This window comes from Tupaia chinensis, unplaced genomic scaffold (genome assembly GCF_000334495.1).
Source record: "Tupaia chinensis unplaced genomic scaffold, TupChi_1.0 Scaffold145519_1, whole genome shotgun sequence".
Taxonomy (NCBI): domain Eukaryota; kingdom Metazoa; phylum Chordata; class Mammalia; order Scandentia; family Tupaiidae; genus Tupaia; species Tupaia belangeri.
The window spans coordinates 602,347-610,395 of NW_006205376.1; the positions used below are offsets into that span (position 1 = coordinate 602,347).

An 8,049-nucleotide genomic window follows, 5' to 3' on the forward strand; every position below is an offset into this window, starting at 1 on the left:
AAAAAATATATTAAAAAATACCTATTTAATGACCACAGTAAGCTATATAGCCTCAACTAGGTAGTATTTTATAGTATATTCATTCTACTCACAGTTTTATGCCTAAAGTCAAACAATTGTTCACAGATATTTATATATCAGCTGAACTTGCTATTGAAAGTAGTTAGATCAGTTAAGGTACTTTGTTAACCAATAAAATGTGGGAGGAAAAAAAAGGAATGGAAAGCAACTGCAGATACCAGAAATAGAGTGGAAAGAGGGTGGGAAATGACAGAGGGTGAGAAATGGAGGGGAATATATATATATATATATATGGAGAGAAAGAGAGATTTTTGCTATAATGTATGTGGCTGGATGGGAAACTGCATCTTGTATGCTGTGATGATGTTTAGTGAATGAATGCAAAATAAATAATTTTAAAAACAAAAGAAATGGGGTTTTTCTTAGTTACAGAGACTAGAGTGTGTTATTCTAGCAAGACTGTTGCTGGCTAGCTGACTTTCAGATACTCGGCTGTCTCTGGGTGGCTGACTTTCCCAAGGAAATTTTCATAAAAGGGAGGTAGCATTGATTCCCAAAGGTTAAACCACTCTGTCACTCTGGTAAGGAACTGTTACTCTTCCTAAACACATAAGAATTTTATTTAAAGATTTTTGCCCAAGGGTGTATGCACTCACTGGAGAGAGAGAGGGGGGGAAACTGAGAAATCACCCCCCTCAGGGGGGACAGCCATGTTGCAATCTTTTCTCCATTCTCCTGGGATTTGGGGCATGCACACACATGCACCTGGCATGATTTTCAAGCCACAAGGTCCAGTACTTGAACCGTAGTCTGCCGTGTGGGAATCCAGCTCATCAATCACCACTCCACCTGCTCATCCGGCATAGGGAGTTTGTTTTTGTTTTTTTTTTTTGTTTTTTTTGAGAGGTTTTTCTACAGGGCGTGTGCGCTCGCCAGAGAGACAGAAAGCGAGAAATCATCCCCCGGGGGGATGGCCACGCTGCAATCCCTTCTGCTCCATTCTCCTCTTGGGGTCTTGGGCACACACACACATGCACCCTGTGTGAGGTCCAGGACTTGAACTGCGGAGTTCAGCGACATAGCCTTTTGTCATGTTGTTTAAACTTTTGTTCTCTATTTGTCTTTCTATTTGGGGATCTTTTTTTTCTTTTCTTGTTTATTTATTTCTTCTATGAGTGTGAGAGACAGGTAAGGAGACAAAGAGCACTCCCCACAGTGTCTTGATGCTGTGATCTACCCCCATTTCCACCCAGCCCCAGATCATGACTGTGCACATGCCCAGTGTACTCAGGGAGGTCTCCAGACACAAACCTGGAACATTCCCATGAGGGCCAGCCTCACAAAGACCAGCGTTTATCACTGTACCACTGCTTGACCTCCTAATTTGTGAATTCTTTGAATGTGAAAATCTATAGTAAGTTAACTTAGTAAGTTAACTTCTTTGCACTTTCTTTTCTTTTCCCTTTTTTTGAGAGGTTTTTGCTATAGGGTGCGTGTGCTCACCAGAAAGAGAGAGACAGAGAGACAGAAAGTGAGAAATCACTCCCCAGGGGGGATGGCCACTCCACAATCCCTTCTCCTCCATTCTTCTCTTGGGATCTTGGGCACACACGCACATGTGTCCAGCATGAGTTTAAGCCACTGGGTCCAGGACTTGAACCGTGGTTGGCTACATGGGAGTCCAGCGACATAACCATTATGCCAACTGCTGGTCCTCCTCTTCTTTGCACTTTCTAACTTCTGTTTAAAATCTTTGACTAGGGGGTTAATGGGTGGTATAGTGGTTAAGGCTCTGGACTTCCACATGGCCAACCGTAGTTCGTGTCCCAAATCTGGTTGTTTGAAACTCACCAGGTGCATGTGTGTGCATGCCCAAAATCCCCAGAGGAGAATGGAGGAGAAGGGACTGTGGTGTGACCATCCCCCGGGGGGGTGATTTTTCACTTCCTCTCTCTCTGTCTCTTTCTGTGTTTCTAGTGATCGCACGCACCTTGGCAAAAATCTCTTAAAAAATCCTGACTACTGTGGCCTATGATGAAGAATGTATGTTAGTAGGATAAGAATTAGTAGAGTCGATCTAAACCAAGTTGGGTGTGAGGGGAAGATTCAGGATGAGGTAACTGAAGAGTCAAATTTGAGGGTCTAGTAGGTGCTATTGTGGTTAAGGCACTAGACTCCCACATGACTAACATGGTTCTAGTCCCAGATCTGGCAGCTTGAAAATCAAGCCAGATATGTGTGTGTGCGTGCCCAAAATCTCAGGAGGGGAATGGAGGAGAGGGATTGTGGCATAGCCATCTCCACCCGGGGTGGGGGTGGGGATAATTTCTCACTTTCCCTCTCTGTCTCTCGTCAGTGAGTGCATGTGCCTCTTAGGGACAAACTTGATAGAATTAAACTTTTTGACAAAATATTCTCTTGAGCAATACAAATTTGTTTCACACTTTATCTAAATAAGGTCTCCCTTTATTTGATATTAATTCAGCGGATTGACACTCTACTATTTCAATCTTCATGTAGGATTTTGGTTAGGTAAGATGGCGGAAGCATAAAGTCTGGTCATATACTAACAAGTGAACTTAATTAAGCCTCTAGGGAGGATAAGAAGACTGAGGACTCAGGTGGCAGCTTTATTTAAATGGCTACTGCTGAATTTAGAGGACAGAGGAACTATAATTAGGATACTTATTCTAGGGTAGTCCCTAAAGGTACAGAAATCCCCAAGCCATACTGAGGTCATCCTACGGGTAATCAAAATCACAAGGTGTTTTCCTTTCCCCCAAAGATTTTTAAATATTTTTATGCATGTCATATTTAGTTAAAAGGCAGCATAGCCTGTATTCTGGATTTCTCATTATGTGAGATAATAAATTTTCTCATGATGGTGAAAAGAAAGGAGGGAGGGAGGAAGGAAGAAATGAAAAAAGAAGAAGGGAAAAGCAAGTAGGAAAAAGAAAGCAAGTGAAAATCACGTTTGTTCACCAGAGAGAGAGAGGGAGGGAAGATAGCCTAGAAGTGAAGAGTCATATTCAGTGACCTGTCAGGAATGAAGGAAGGAGGCAGTGTCTGGGATTCTTTGAGGGTTTCCCGTGGTGAGCTAATTATATAACGATGTAGTTTGGGCATATAGAGATATTTAGGAGCTGCCTAGTTCAACCACATGACTTTTTTTTTGGAGAGGTTTTTGCTATAGGGCAAAACCACCGGGTCCGGGACGCAAACCGTGATCGACTACGTGGGAGTCCAGCGACATAGCCATTATGCTAACTGCTGGTCCCAACCACATGACTTTTTAAAGAAAAAAAATTTTTAAATCATCAAGGTTAAATTACTTGTTAAAGTTAGTTGGAACCAGAGTTAGAACCATAATTCAGAAATTCTGACCTATATACCGATGTTATATACTTTACAGTATGCCTCACGATACACCCCCAACCTCTGTGTCCTAGTCACTTAGTTCAGCAGCCAGCAATTGAGAGAGCACAAACTCAGAAAGCTAAACGAAGGTGATTAGCTACTTTTTAATGATTCTGGATAAAATGCTCTCTCCAGATGAATTCCTGAGGATGTAACTAATATTTCTCAGGAGGACCAAAGTCAATTTCCCAGTGCCTTATGTAGCTCACATGATTGGAGTTTGCTAGGCACTAGTAAGACGAGAAATCATTTATGGGTGGCTTATAAATACAATCTTTCCTACATCTTGCTAAATAATTTTAAGGATTTTAATTTTAAGAATAGGATTAAGAGAGCTCAGAAAATAAATTTTTAAAGAAAAGATAGCTTTGTCTAGGTAAAGCATGACTTTTCCTGTTAGCACATACTATTTTTTAAAAATAATTATTTATTACATTTAATTAACTTTTTTTTTTTTTAATTTTGCTATAGGACACATTTGCTCACCAGAGAGAGAGAGGGAAAGTGAGAAAGCAAGCTGCCAGGTCCGTGTCTCAAGCCGGACTCAAGCGGCAGTCAGCCATGTGGGAATCTAGTACCTTGACCACCACACCACCTGCTGGCTTCCATACTGTTTTTAATGGTCCAAGACAAAAACTGGACACATAGAGACTGGTTTTATTTGGATCATGGTATCTCAGCAGGGAGGGCTTACCTTAGACTGTTAGGATAAGCAACTTTTAGTCTGGATGATTTACAATTGAGTTTATTTCACAAGTAAGAGAGAATAAATACAGAAGTATAGAGAAGGTGTGAGAAAAGGTGGGTTTGGTGTGGTGCCATCATTTCTCCAACACTCAGACTCTGTGCATTTCTCAGAGCTTCCAACAGCGCCATCCTGGGACAGAGCATCTGGAGGTTCAGGACTGCCATGGTCCATAGGAGCCACTATGAGGAGGGCCCGGGGAAGAATCTGCCATTTTCAGTGGAAAACAAGTGGTGATTACTTGTTATGGTGACTTTGTACTTTGGCTCTCAATTTTTTGCACCTTTCATTATAGTAAGACACCAACTGCTTAAGAAATAAGGATGCTTTAATCCATCCATTTAATAGATATGAATAAAGGAACCACCAGATGGGATAATGGTTATATCGCTGTACTCCCACGCAGTCGACTGCAGTTTAAGTCCTGGACCCTTCGACTTAAATTCATGCAGTGCATGTGTGTATGCGTACTGAAAGTCTCAAGAGGAGAATGGAGGAGAAGGGATTACACCCTGGCCATCCCCCATGGGGGAAGGGTGATTTCTCACTTTCTGTCTCTCTGGTGAGCACACACACCCTATAGCAAAAATCTTTTTTTTTTTTTTTGGAGAGGTTTTTGCTATAGGGCGCATGTGCTCGCCAGACAGACAGAGAGAGACAGAGGGACAGAAAGCGAGAAACCGCCCCCCAGTGAGGATGGCCATACCACAATTCCTTCTCCTCCATTCTCCTCTCAGGATCTTGGGCACGCACACACATGCACCCAGCGTGAGTTTTAAGCCACTGGGTCTGGGACACAAACCGTGGTTGACTACATGGGAGTTCAGTGACATAGCCATTATGCTAACTACTGGGCCCAGCAAAAATCTTTCTAAAAAAACAGATATAAAGAGCATTTTAAGAGATGCAGTCACAATCTCTGAAAAATGTATCAAAATAAAAAAATTTTTGAGAGGTTTTTGCTATAGGGCACATACATCACCAGAAAGACAGAGAGATAGAAAGCAAGAAATCACCCCCAAAGAGGGATGGCCACGCCGCAATCCCTTCTCTTCTCAGGATCTTGGGCACACATGCACATGTGACCAGCATGAGTTTAAGCCACTGGGTCCGGGACTTGAACCACGGTCATATGGCTGACTGTGGTTCAAGACCTAGACCTGGTGGCTTGTTCTCTCTCTCTCTCTCATGAGTGCATGTGCCCTATATAAATTAAATAACATTAATCATAAACAAAATAAATAAACAACTTTTTTTAAAGAATTATTTTTTAACTTTATTTGTTTATTTCAATTTGATTAGAGAGGGACAGAGAGAGAGAGAAAAAGAGAGATGGCTGACTGTGGTTCAAGACCTAGACCTGGTGGCTTGTTCTCTCTCTCTCTCTCATGAGTGCATGTGCCCTATATAAATTAAATAACATTAATCATAAACAAAATAAATAAACAACTTTTTTTAAAGAATTATTTTTTAACTTTATTTGTTTATTTCAATTTGATTAGAGAGGGACAGAGAGAGAGAGAAAAAGAGAGAGGGAAAGTGAAAAAGTGAGCCGCTAGGCCCAGGACTTAAAGCACAGTTGGTCATGTGGGAGTCCAGCGCCCTTAACCACCACACCACGTGCTGACCCCAATAAACAACTCTTTAAAAAAGTAATTATTTATTTAAACATATTTATTGCTGTTATTATTTCTCTTTAATTGCTGTAGGGCACATAAGCTCACCAGAGAGAGACAGAGACAGAGACAGAGACAGAGAGGGAAAATGAGAAAGCAAGCCACCAGGTCCAGGACTCTAACCACAGTCTTATGTGGGAGTCCAGTACCTTAACCACCTTACCAATTGCCAGCTTCACAAAAAACTTACTCTATATTTATCTGGAGTGGTTACTCAATAAATAGTGTTGTAAAGTTATTTGGAAAATGACAGTTGAACTCCTACAACTTTAGAATTAATTCCAAGCGAATCAAACATGTAAACTTTTTGTAAAATTGTAAAACCATTAACGAAAACAATAAAAAAGATAGACCTTATCTCACCAAATGTGCTCCAGGTTTAAATGGGCATTACAGTAAATCAGGAATTCCAAATGGCAAGAAAGCAGGTAAGGGTGCTAATCCCCATAGCGATGAGTAAAACCGCACTAAGTTCTCTCTATACACCCACCAGAATTACTGGGTTTTTACTTAATTATTTTTATTGCCAGAGGGCATGTGCGCTCACCAGAAGGGAGAGAAACAGAGAGAGAGAGAGAGAGAGAAAGAGAATCCCCAACGGGGCATGGTCTCACACCACAATCCCTTGTCACCCTCCATTCCTCCTTCCTGTCAAGGTTTTGGCTATGTACACACATGCATCCAGTGTGTTTTCCAAACTGCTGAGGCTGGGATTCAAACAGTGGTCCCCATGTGTGATCCGGCTCCCTACATATAGTGCTTAACCACTGCACTAAGGAGCCAGTCCTGAATGACTGGGGTTTTCTTTTTTGTAATTTATTTATTTACATTCATTCACTGTACATCATTACAGTATACAAAATGAGACTTTCCATCCAGAGTACACTGTATATTGGCACAATCAAGGATATTACCATACGTGTTATCATCAAGTAATTTTCCATTTTTTGTTTATTATATTTTGCTTTTTTTCCCCTTGATTCCCTACCTCTCACCCTTTGCCATTTCCCACCCTCTTCCCACACTGTCTCTGGTATCTATGACTGCTTTTCATGCCTCTTTTTTTGTTTGTTTGTTTTTGTTTTTAAATTTTATTGATTCACTAAAGATCTTAATTCATTTAAATACTTTCAATAGCAAGTACAGCTGATACATACATATCCATGAACACATGTTGAACTTTAGGCATAAACCTCAGTGAGTAGAATGAACAAACTATAAAGTAGCACCTTGCTGGGGCTCTATAGCTCACTGCAATCACTAATAAATAGCTATTTTTATGCATTTTTAAATTTCAAGAATAAGTTTTAGTTTTAGTAGATCAAAATTTTTAAAATGTTAATAGAAGTTTGCTTAAGACTTAAAGCCAGGAAAAAAGGTTAGGATTCAGTTCAAATAGTAGGTAGATGAACCTATCAACAATTCAAGAGAAGACAAAAATCCTTAAATATGGAAAACAAAGCATAGAAGAAAATCAGTAATGTCTTAGTCAAAAGTCATAAAATTCTATTTTACCAGTTCAGTCTCATGTAATTAATCTCTCTTCTATTGAATTTGTCTGTCTGATCTTTCCATTTAAATTCTGGAAGTTAACATTAACGTTACTATTGATCTTTTCAGACTTGTTCCTACCATTAAGTTGGCCATTAAGTTGATTGTTTTTGTACTCTCATTTATGTGTGCCTGATTTTAGTTTTCCTGGTATGGCACTCCCTTCAGAACTTCTTGGTGACAAGCTGGTCTAGTGTTGGTAAATTCTTTCAGGTTTTGTTTACCTGAGAATGTTTTTGTCTTTTCTTCCCATATGAAGGATAATCTTGCTGGGTGTAGTACTCTTGGTTGAAATTGTTTTTCACTTGACACTTTTAATATATTTTCCCATTCTTTCTTGCTTGTATTGTTTCCAATGAGAGGTCTGATGTTAGCCTGATGAGATATCCTTTGAAAGTAACTTGACATTTCTCTCTTGGAATGGCTGAGTTTTAAAGGCTGATAAAACCTATGAACAATATGGTTCATGGTGACAAAGGAAACAACAGAACATTCATGGCCACCTGTTGGGAGTATAAACTGATACAACTTCTTGAAAAACACTTTAATTCATTGAATTTACATAAAGACTCATGTCCGTTTTTTCTTAAATTATTTTTAAATTTTTTTTCATTTCATTTTCTTCCATACATTCAATCA

The 8,049-nt window shown here is 39.9% G+C and overlaps 1 pseudogene; it reads left to right on the plus strand.

The window, feature by feature from the left end:
* The first annotated feature begins 2,132 nt into the window (after nt 1-2,132).
* Nucleotides 2,133-4,504, plus strand: LOC106733851 (cytochrome c oxidase subunit 7C, mitochondrial pseudogene; annotated as a pseudogene).
* The last annotated feature ends 3,545 nt before the right edge of the window (nt 4,505-8,049 follow it).